Genomic DNA, 12,169 nt, shown 5'->3' with positions numbered 1-12,169 from the left:
GCCCAACCAGGAGGGGGGGGGGGGGGGGGGGGGGCGCCCTCCCACCCAGCTAGGCGCAGAGGGGACCCCCTACAGAGCCCCCCTTGGCCGAGGAGGCATAGGCGAACCTGGCGTCTGGGCCCCCAGACCACAGGACAGTCGCGCTTAGCCGTACCAGGCCACAGCCGTGGGGGCCACCGGGCGTCAGACACCGAGACGCGGGCCAAGGACGAAGCAGAGGACCCATGAGCCGCCCACCACACAGCCGGAGCCCCGTCTCCGCAAGCCAGCCGGGCACCCGACCCAAGCAACCCAGAGATCACCTCACAACCACAGCTCCACCCCCCACTACTCTACCCTCTACAACTACAACTACACTTATTTTAGAATTTGAGAACTTGGTAAATGTTTGTCCCCCTTATGGGAGCAATGAACAAGTATAAAAGAAAAGCAAAAATATATACATATATTTCTAATTTCTGCTTCATTTGACATTTTCAGAGCATAAAAACACTCATTTAAAATGAGGCAATAAGCAACAATGAGCTCATATCAAAGAAACTAAACAATAATAATAATAATAATAATAATAATAATAATAATAATGGATTAGATTTATCAACACTTTTCCGAACGCTCAAAGCGCTTTCAATGTGTCCATTATTTGTTCACTCCTCATGTATACTTGGTGATGGTAGAGACCCCCCCCCGCCCCAGTTATTGTCTAAGATGTGACAAGCTAGACAAAAGAACAGAGGCCAAAAATTTGACCACACATCAGTTTGGATCTCCAACACCTGTTTGAACCTCAATGACTTTTACAGTTTTACTACGATACATCAGCTATTAACATGTTTTCAGGCTAATCCACTAAAAGTCTGAACTTTTACTTTGCCATCAATAACACTAATTTTTACTTTCCTTTTCAGCTTTTTCATTGGATCTAATGTTTTGTTTGCATTTGTCAGCATCTCATTAAAGCATAATTTCAACCAAATCATCCATCTTCTACTCTGATCAACATGTGCCACAAGACACTAAAATATTGTTGCATAAACAGGGTTTTTATATTCATTAAATTTTTCTGCAAGTTTGACAGCTTATCTAGACAAATTAACATGAGAAATGATCTTACAAGGTCACATGACTTGATCTGGTTTAAAAACATTTAAACCTTACGTTGTTTAAACATTTAAGGGTAAAGCAAAATGTGTTAACTCAACTAACTGATTTTAAAAGGTATACATTTCTTTAGAACTCAGATTATGAAAATAAACAATGATGGCCTACAGAAGATCTAAAGTTGTGAGTTTGTGACCAGGCAGGATGTACCCCGTCTTCACCCAACAGTTGTTGGTTCCAGCAACCCCATGACCCCAGAAGGGATTCTGCAGGTTCAGAGGATGGATGGATGGATGGATGGATGGATGGATGGATGGATGGATGGATGGATGGATGGATGGATGGATGGATGGATGGATGGATGGATGGATGGATGGATGGATGGATGGATGGATGGATGGATGGATGGATGGATGGATGGATGGATGGATATAATGACCAAACTCCAGAATTTCATTCACATTTTGTCTTATTTGTTGGATAAATTGTCCGTCACTAAAGAAGAAATCTGTAAACACAAAGGAAATGGTTTTAACCTCATAAGGTCCATCGTTTTTTTTTTTTTTTTTTTACTTTACCACAAACTAGTTCCAAATCTTAAACACCAGTGTAAGTACAAGCTCTGAAAAAAATACCTCAGCTGTGGAAATGCCCATTTGAAGAGTTTACGGCGAATCAAAGGGAGGCAGTGAAAGCTGTAGTTCTCTGCTACATTTCAGGAAAATGACTTGTGGCAGAAAGACTGATGGCTGCATTTTCCCCAGAAGAAAGAGCCATTTGGTTTGGAGGAAATGGAAGAGTTGCTGGGCTGTCAGTACAAGCTGTGACAGCCACTCTGAATGAATAGACAAAAAAAAAAGAAATACTAGTAACTTCACCAAAAGAAATGAAAACTTCATAAATTGAAACTCCGAGAAGATCATTAACTGTGCCGCCCACACTTTGATTTAGAGCCAATATACGGGAAATGAAGCACAGAAACACGTTTAACATTTGGAATGAAAATGAGGGGGGAAAAAGACATGATTAGGAGGTAAAAGCAATGTACCGTTCACAAATGTGTACCTGCTAAAAAAAATATTATTGAACTGCAATTTCAATGAATCCTAATGTTAGAAAAATAATATTAAAAGGGAAAAAAAACTTTAAAGATCTAGCCAGTACTAAAGTACATTTCACTTTAGGCTTTGCACCAAACAGACAGTGTTCATTAAGCAAAAACATTTCTGCCTGCTGATCAAACTGAAGTCCTGCATCCAGGGTATGATGTGCAGCAACATTTATCTATAGAAAATAAGTTTAAAAAAAAGGATTTTGAAGCCCTTAAGCACAGATAACACAGCTGGAAAACATATATCCCAACTCCAAGAGAATTCTAATCAATCCTAGTATCTTACATGTAGAATTTGGATGCAGACATGAAAAGTTATGTTAGATCTCAATCGGCATCCCAATAAGCAGACTTATGGTTATGGACGACGTAGCCTCCCCACTAGGCCTGGGCAATAAATCGATCAAATGAATTAATTCGAATTTTCTGTTACGGGCGATTTCAAAAACAACTAAATCGAGTTTTTATGTGGCGCATTTTTGGCTCCCCAGAGCTTCTGTAGCGTTAGTTTCACATGGCAACACGCGACAATCGACACACCAAGCAGCTAGCGACAGCATGGCCACCGGTGACACTGGCAAGTTTCTTCCCAAGAAAGGAATAAAATCATCTGTTGTTTGGAACTGGTCTGGGTTTACTGCCACAGACGTGGAGGAAAAGACACCCCACCCCCACCCACGCTGCCTAAAGCCCATCGAAGTCAAAGGCTCTCACGCGCGCTCGCGTGGCACGCGCTCAGTCCTCTTAAACACGCACGCGCCCTGACACACATACTCATTCTACTACGCCTGGATAGTTAGTTATAAGTTAGATGGTTACTTGTTACTGTTATTTGTTAATAAAGAATACTGCGTTGTAACTATTACTTGTACCGGTATATTCATTTGCGACTCGACGGCCGTAGGATTTTGTTTTCGGAGGAGGCGGCCGCGAGGGGTGGGGGTGGGGTGGGGTTGTTGACCGCGACTTCTGCTGCTTCATCATCTTCTCCATGGAGAAGGAGGGGTTTATAATTTAATTAAAACCTTAGACCCCAGATATGAGCTGTATTGTTAATCCTTTAGAAAATGGTGCTACTGTCAAAGTAAATGTTTGTCTCCTTTTAGTCTAGACTACAAAGTGTGACTTTGGGACTTTAAGTAAAGAAGTAACCTTTTTATTTTGGACAAGTGAAAACAAGTTTAGAATAACGAAATTAGATAAAAACAAGACAAAAGTTATATAAAATGGGACAAAATTATTTAAACATAAGTCCAAAAAGGGAGTAAGAAGAAAAATCTTATATTTAACTTTGATTCTAAGAGCGTGTTCATTTATTTATTATACCAGAAATGGGCATTACATTTGTCTTGGGTTTGATTAAATGAAAGCAAAAGCTTTTGTGTTCGGCGGCGGAGGAGTGTGTGGGGGGGGATTAACCTCAACTTCTGCTGCATCATCACCGCGGTGATCAAAAATCCCACACCGTCACAGCTCTAGCCAGGTCACAAACAAGCAAAACAATTTCTCCTTCATCTCACAACTGCTCTTCATGTTTTCAGTTTTTGTTTTATGACAACACGTCTCCTGAGGCACAAAGTATTTTAATCCTTGAAATCTTTAACTGTTCCGACAACTTCAGCAGCCTTTTCACATTAGAATCGATATCTCTGTCTTTGCTCAGACACAAACGTAAAATAAAACAAAAACAGTTGGATAAAACAGTGGCAAACTGAATTCCTTTGGCTGGAATAAACGTTCACTAAACACTCTGTTTCTGTGGGGTCTCAACAGCACAACTAAATGGTCTAGAGAACATTAGAGATAAGTAACACCTAATCCTGCAAGTTAGAAGGACAATTTGTGACAAGAACAGCATGAGAGACATGTATACATTGGAGAGTGATTAAAAGATCATTTAGGGAATGACAAATGAATAGTCTTGTCAGCTCCACCCTATAAACTTCAAGCTAGACAGTAATTAGTGTGTGGAAAGGTTATTAAGAGCGCCCATACTTTACATTAATCACAGAACTGATGAAGAAGAATCAGAAGATTTTCTTGTTTGTAAAATACTCCGCTGTCATAACTTTATTAGGATTTACCAAAACTACTCAGTGTTGTTCATTCTAAATATGAAAAATCTGTATCAGCATCACATGAATGAACCATTGTCTAAATACACAAAGAACATGAGATGTAAGCTTTAATAAAGCTGCATATTTTTAATGCACTGCCTTGACTTTACATTAATTTTGTTGCCTATAACCCAATACTCCTATCTAATCACAAAGCAACATATGTCCTTCTGCCACTTTAGAATAACAACCACGAGTGTCTCTAATTCCAACATCTAAGAATAGAGAAGTACAAGCGTTTTTAATGGCACATAAAAACTGTGAAACATTTCAATATAAATGTGCTGCCATAACAGCCTGTACTAATCCATCCATCTACTTTTCTTTATTACCGTTTAGGGTCACGGAGATGCTGGAGTCAATGCAGCTACAGAGGAGCGGGGTTCACCAGACCATTGCAGACCTGCACTGATATGCATCAAAATCAGAAACTTTGCCATTTACATTGAATCAATTCAAGAATTTGATAGTAATACTGATCTCTACAAGAGATGGGTATTTTTAACACATTTAGTGCATCGACCCTTGAGACAAATACAGTCCTTTTTATTTATTTGATGTATAACCACATAAAAGCATCACAATTACAAAAAAATAAAACATAGCAAAGCAGGCAGCTGCCCACTAAAACTTTGAAGCGTTCCGATTTTAAACTCAGTCCTTTCAGCTTAGCAGTAACTTAAAAAAAAACAAAGAGCCCACATGCTCAGGTGTGTGTGAGAAACAATGTCAGAACAGTAAAAAAACAGCAGTTCTTCTGAGCGCACGTCATCATGGGACACTATAGCTTTGCTACAATTAGGGCTGCACGATATGAGGAAACCTTGCGATATGCGATATTAGTGATCCATATTGCGATAACGATAAATTTGCGGTAAATAAACAAATAGAAAAATAAACAAAAACATCATTCCCATTTCATGCAACACTTTAAAAATTATCCTCCAAATGACCCTCATCGACATGGGGGACAAACGTCAGGGTGGCTAACCCTGGTCCTCAAGAGCCTCAACCCTGTCTGTTTTCCAATTCTCCCTAGACTGCTCGATAATGATAACCAAAATCAGGTGTGTTCAGTCAATCAGGATGTGAAATCACTTGAGTCAGCCAATCAACAGCAAGCTGGTTAAGGAGTGCTGGAAAACAGGCAGGGTTGAGGCTCTTCAGGACCAGGGTTAACATAATAGGCCTCCATCTGATTGGTCAACAATGGGAAGGCGTCCATCTGATTGGTCAAAGCATAAAGGGATTTATTTGATTCGTTAAATGCTACAAGCTGCTAGAAGATTGTTTTAACACATTTTGGGTTTGCGATTTATTGCGATATTCGCCGTCTTTTGCGATATGCATATTGCAGAGCTGGATATTGCGATAACGATAAATTTGCTGTATATTGTGCAGGCCTAGCTACAATAAATTAATCAGATTTGATTGATTCTTAAATGCAGCACCTTCATTTTCTCGGGTATAGCAGCTCCTCCACTTTAGCGCTGTGGTAATGGTGGGTTGAGCGTCGGACGAGGTTAGTTTACCACTTTTGGATAAACGTAAGTGTTGTAAAGGTATCAAATCTAGCAGATTTTGCAGTGAAATTGATCGTTTTTTAGTTCAATATGGTCTGTGGTTTAGCCAATTTTTGTTTTGGCCACTCCCCAATCTTGCTTTCGAGTTGAATCATAGCGCTCCCTGCTGGTTGAAGGAAAACGATAAATTTAGTGCACAACTACAAAGAACAGACTCCGTAAAGTGATCAATATCACACCGTTATTAACACCTACTATAACACCTACCAATAACTTTGGTTTGTTTCTGATAGTGAGCCAAAAGTTTACTATCAGCATATTTAGCTCCCAGACAATCGTCAGCATTAGAACCAGAAGAGGGCACTGAAACCACAGCTGCATTAACAGCTTTGCTCCAGAATCTTTTAAAGACTGAGTGACGTACATGTTAACAGTACATGAACACCGCAAACACATTTATAAGGATAATGGAATCATCCTGCTGACAGTTAAATCCTCAGAGGACGCCTGTATTAGATGGTAGGTAAACGCAGATAACACACATTTTGGCTCATCTACTGATGACTAATGACTCACGCTTATCTTAAAGAAGCTCATTGATGCCACTAACAGAGTTTGAAATACAAACCATGCATTACAAATTGTGGTTAAAGCATGTGAGTGAGCGTTTAAAAGGATCCCTGTATTCTATCATTACATAATGACTCAAAACAATGGAAATCCACACTCATCTGATGCCTCACTAACTTCCCCATCACATGAAATATACATGCAAATAAGGAGGATTTAATTTCAGGGGAATCATTGACTTTCCATTGTCTCTTCATTATGCATGCTGCTGTCAAGCTGTGTGCAGCACATTTTTGATTTCATGTCAAACGAATCAAAGACTGTGCATCTGTCATAGTGTATACTGTACACCGTTGATTCTTGAGGGCACAAAGACTGAAAACACGATGACTGACAGCCGAATTCTCAATGAAAACACAAGTCTGAGCGCACGATGATGTCAAATGAAGGAGCAGGAATCTTAGAGAAGCTTAAGAGTGCTGAGGGTTTGATTTATAAGCAGTTGTTTCATAAAACATTACATCCTCTCCGCAAAAAAATAAAAAAATAAATCTAAATATCGGTGCATTTGCCGATTTTGCAAGCTTAGATTCAACAACTGGAACCCATCCAGGATTTCATGAAGCGTCTAACCAGATGGACAAGAAGCGTTCATCCTGCATAGCTTGTGGGCTCGGTGGGTTGGCAAGCAAAGACCAAGCGCATGTTTGACAAGGGGTTAATGTTTCGGAGGAACAGCTCGGCACAACCACAGAAAGACAGCCAGTCTGGATGGACGGGATGAGGTCTGTCACTAGTCCAGTTTGTGGCCTGCTGCCTCCCGCCTCTTTTTCCCCCCGTAGCCTTTCACTGAACTCCAAGATGTAGCTCCTAAAATTTACACGCTCACCAGTTTGGCTGAAATTTACAGAGCTAAGCTGACCACACCGGGAGCACAGACGGGACACGAATGTGCGCCTGTTTTCTCAATCAATGTATAGTAATGACGAGTCTACCAAACGCCGAGGCTGAACCGTCATGAATAAAGCCTGTGTGTATTCACTTAAACATCCAGCAGCACGCATCAATAATGAGGAAACCAAATTGGCATGACGCCTTTGCCACAGCAGATCTGCAACTCAACTGTAAAATCATTGCTAGTTGATACGCCCAAAAGACTTGGAGCAGTGAATCAGCCAAACTTCCTTTCAGGCAAAGTAAAGACGTTGTTTTTGCTCAATTGGGACTTCATCTGAAAACTCAAAAAAGAAAATAAAGTTGGACTCAGCCACCGCAGTTAGAGGATCCACTCGGCACGCAGCAGAAAAAAAACATGAGACCGGTTTGCAGCGCTTCACTTTTGCATTTGTAACGTGTAATCCAACACAATAATGCAATTTCATACCAGCTGTGGACCAAACCCCGGAGGCCAAGGGCCTGCTGGGTACTCCCAATACTCCCAATACTGGACTGGCCTGCTTCATGTCAGCCCAGGATTATGGATGACAAGGAGTTTGCAGGGGTGACAGGTAATAATTCACTCCCCAGGGGTCCCACACCCTCAGTTGGTTACAACGCACTCAGCCAGGAAAAGCCTTGGAGCACACATCCTCGTAACCCCCTTGCTGCCGCCATTGTCTACCTTGCCCTTCAAGGATTAAGACTCTCACTGGCTCAACAGTTGCCACGGGTAACCAGCCATTATCAAAGTGAAATATGAGGTGCCACAGGCCGGTGCCGGTCTCAGGTGCAGGGCCAAACAAAGTCCCATATGTCGTGGATGAGGAGGGGAGATTAACTGTTGCTTCCTGAAGCACAGCGCCGCTACAACCCCATCTTTAAGCCTGAGTGGTTACACATGTGCTGGAGAACGGAGACACTTCAGACAAATCACTGCTGTTGAGATGGTGCAACAATAGCTCAAAATACATCATCTCAACACCATCAAGACCCTCTGGGCTCACAGCGACTGAAGAGAAACCACAGCCCTTCCTGACCATTTAATGGAAAAGTGTCTTCATTGCTTCCTTTTCACCAAAGCTGCCTGCAAAATAATGGAGTGTATGCACTTTCTATATTTCTATGTTTATTTGAATTGAACGCTTTATCTTGATGATGAAAATGGAAATGGGCTCGCTGAATGTCCCTCTGGGCCACAGCCCACAGCCTCTCCTCAGGAACCCATTTCAACCATCATTACCCTGCGGACCATTAGGGGGATGCCATCTGCCCACACTGGGCCCTTCCATCGGGGGGCCCGCATCGTTTCAAACTCAAAGAAAAACGACAAAATGGAAATGGGAAATAAAATTACACAATTGGCTAAATGCACCATTAAGCATGCTAAGTGAGCGCTGGGCTTGTCAGGTCCTGACAGTGTGAGCAGAGCGAAAAAGAGCAATTTAAAGCAATGCTGACAAATGAATGCTGGTGCCTTCTCCTCTCATATTTCTGACTGAAACTTAACCTTTCGGATAATGAGACGTTCCTAATGGGAACGAGTTAAAACAGGGGGAAGAAACAAAGAGGAGCCGCTTGATTCCGAGTGTGGGCGACCACCTAAAAAATGAGTGCCGAATTTAAATGGGTGTGCAACTATTCATAGCACGAGTGGGAGTCCAGACATACCTGCTGGTTAGGAATCAGGCTGCACGCGCATCCCACTTGTCCTGGAGGGTGGGGGGCACCTCTCCTTGTCTACATGTCAAACACAGCAACCTGGATCCCCACTGCAATAACCTGAGCAGGAGAGTGCTAAGTCACTGAACAACTGCGGTAAGGAACCGCAAGCCTTTAGAGCCCCCCTCCCCGTCCTCTGATATCACTGCAGCAGCATGGGAGAAAAACAGGGATGAAGCAAAACCAAAGAAAGTCACAAGATCTGACCATGTAAACATCTGACTGCCTGGTCCAGGGAGAGCAGGAGGCTTTGCCCCCCCCCCGAACTACCACAGCAGGAGGCAGACCCTGCAGTGCAAATACCTGCAAAACTTTGAGCAAAGGGCTAAAAAATAAAAACGACCTGCTGCAGGCTGGTTTTGCACGTGCATGATTCATTTCATGTTGTTTTCATGTGAAACCGAAGAGCCGCTCAGGGAGATGATGCACTAATGCACAACAGGCTGGGACAAATCACAGACGGAGCTGTTTCTGCAAAGAGAGCATCCATTGCTACATAATAACCAGCCGGACTCTTAAGGTGAAGGGGGGGGGGGGGGGGTGTCAAATCTCTGCGCATGGCAGACACAGACAGACAGAGGTCCATCAGGGTTGCTGAAACTAGTCTGGAGGAGAAACCTGTTCGAACAATGAGCTCATCGTTTCTCCTCACAGAGTTTGGCACCAACTGCAGATTTGAGGAAGCGTGATTTAGGACACGAGTGGATGTCAGTGCAACTGCACAGACACGCAAATGTGGGACATTTTTTTGGTGCAAAACTAGTAAAAGGGGGGGGGGGGGAATACATTTTTTGCTCCCCAGTGCGCAAACAAGTTTCCTATAAACGTTGGAGCCACACGCGCACGAGGTCTCCTGCAAACGCAGCTCAAAGCGGGTTCAAGTTCTGGAGACTGTTGCTGAAATCCATGCAATAAAGAAAACCCAAAAAGGAAAAAATGCGAGCGGCTTTAGCTCAGCCTGACAGACAGAGTAGTGAACAATGACAGCTTTTCCAAACGCCTCGGTTCTGCTTTCGGAGCCCCAAACACTTTAATGACCGCGTCATCTGGATCATCAACTAAAGCCTAAAGACGCTAAAGTGGCCACAGCTGCGACCCTTCACTTCTTACCTTTTCTTTCTTGTTTTGTTTCCTCAGCACTTCCACGGGGGACAAATCTCTTTCACACACACAAAAAAAAGCCCTACGTCGCAGTCTTTGTGTCGCACAGATGACTCGGTACCGGAACGGGGAGCTGAGCTGCTCCGTTCACAGAGCCGTTAGTATTCCCAGAGCGCCGCGGGGAAAAAGCTGCGTGGCGCCCTGCACACCGCCGTGACAGCACTGGAGACGGTCCCACTGAAAATCACAACATCTCAGCAGCCAATTAGGCCACGCCTCGCTCGCTGGAGTTTGCCAGCTTTTCTGGCCAATCGCAAAGCGTCTCCAGGAGATTGTCGATTCTAATTGGCTAGTCACTTGAATTTGCACGCGGCGCCCCGCCCACAACGGCTCAGTTTTCTTCCAGATGTTGAACGACATTAGAAACACATTCATCTCAGCCGGGAAAGAGACTTCAACACGCTACGCGTATTACTTTGTAGGATTTTTTGAGTAAATGACTACCATAAGGTTAATTCTGTGAAAGAATGTTAATTTACAATATTATATTTTTTTATAAGCACTGCACCTAATCAGGCACAGCAAAACGTCCTAAAGTCCCACTCCAGTCACATTTTGGGCTATTTTAAAAGTGTTCTCAGTGGTTTTTGAATTAGGATTAATTCAGTTTTGGTTTTTTTTTTACAAAAAAAAAAGTTTACTAAATTTACGCCTGAGTTGTGGGCGGGACCATTGGTAGGAGCAGCCCCGTCCCCCCTTCCCCTCCCCATTGCAGAGCAGATCAGGGAGCTTGTGCCCTACCCAGCATAGAATTGGTCAAAGTTTGGAACGTAGAGCCTGACAATGGCCGTAAAAACTTGCCTAGCTACACGTGACGATGAGAGTTTTGAAACCAGAAGCCCAAAACACACATTTAGACTGGAAGTGGCAGCTTGAGCGTGCGTTATGGGGACAGGGTGAATGTAGCGTACTAGTGATGGGCTGTAAAACATTTTATATATGCCACAAGCCAGAATTTCCTTTAAAAAATAGGTGAATGTATCCTGAAAAACAGGCACAAGGTGTACGGACAGCAGTTAATCAGCTGCTGATGGCATGAACCACAATGCCAGGAAAACCAATAAGACACCTGTGCAGAGAGGTCAGCACTGAAATATTTGCACTACCTTTGATAATGATCTAATAGATGGTCAGGAGCTGCAGTGAGTCATTCGTCACGTCTTTGTATACTGCATTTCCAGCAGTCATTCTCGCCGGTCCAAATGTGCCAGTTACTCACAGGACAACAGTTCAAGTTCTCTCTGCAGTGATTATGAAACACTGTTAGTCAGATGAATGCAGCTTTATTCTAGGTTAGCGAATCCTCTTAAACATCCCGCAGCAGAAATTAAAATTTTGCATGCCACGATTCAACATGAGTAGAATTACTCGGTTAAATGGCTGAGATTTGGGGTGAAGAAGGAAACTTAAGCTGAGAAGCCATTCTCAGGTGTCTGCAGTAAACAGACCAAAGTTTTCGTCATTCAAGGAATTATTATTATCCTCATGTTGAGACCTACACAGAGACCTACAGAGCTTGGGACTGTGATGCTTTCAAATTTGACCATGTTGGATAAAACATGGGCAAGCATCCCCCTCAGTTTGACTTCTCAGATTATGGGCATTTCAGCTTCCTCTCTACTAATCCTACAGTTTGGTGGCCTTATGGTAGAGTGTCCGCACAGAGACGGAAAACTCATGGGTTCAAATCCTAGCCGAGTCATACCAAATACTCTAAAAATGGGACCCTGGTTGATACTAAGCAATAAGGGGTTGGATTGGGGTGTTAAACCACCAAAAGTTTCTGAACCCAGCTGTGTCTGCAGCTCACTGCTCCCCCAGGGAAAGATTCAAATGTGGAGAACACATTTCACACACCAAGATGCATTACAGCTAATGGGACTTTAAAATAGTTTAGCTGATTGTAAATTAGTTTTATTTTTATGTTT

The 12,169-nt window shown here is 42.8% G+C and overlaps 1 protein-coding gene across 5 annotated transcripts in view; it reads right to left on the bottom strand.

Moving 5' to 3' along the window:
- Positions 1–10,426, bottom strand: part of LOC101156117 (semaphorin-6D) — a 170,307-nt gene extending 159,881 nt beyond the window's left edge. For 3 of the 5 annotated variants that reach the window (XM_023964656.1, XM_011485745.3, XM_011485750.3), the window contains exon 1: positions 10,191–10,425. The gene's annotated coding sequence lies outside the window, so the exon portion shown is untranslated. Of the gene's footprint in view, positions 1–9,029; positions 9,200–10,190 lie in introns of those variants that run through there. The other 2 variants (XM_011485749.3, XM_023964657.1) reach the window with 2 other exon arrangements.
- Positions 10,427–12,169: the final 1,743 nt, after the last annotated feature.

This window comes from Oryzias latipes, chromosome 16 (assembly GCF_002234675.1).
Source record: "Oryzias latipes chromosome 16, ASM223467v1".
In the NCBI taxonomy this organism is placed as follows: domain Eukaryota; kingdom Metazoa; phylum Chordata; class Actinopteri; order Beloniformes; family Adrianichthyidae; genus Oryzias; species Oryzias latipes.
This window is presented reverse-complemented; position numbering and strand designations above follow the sequence as displayed.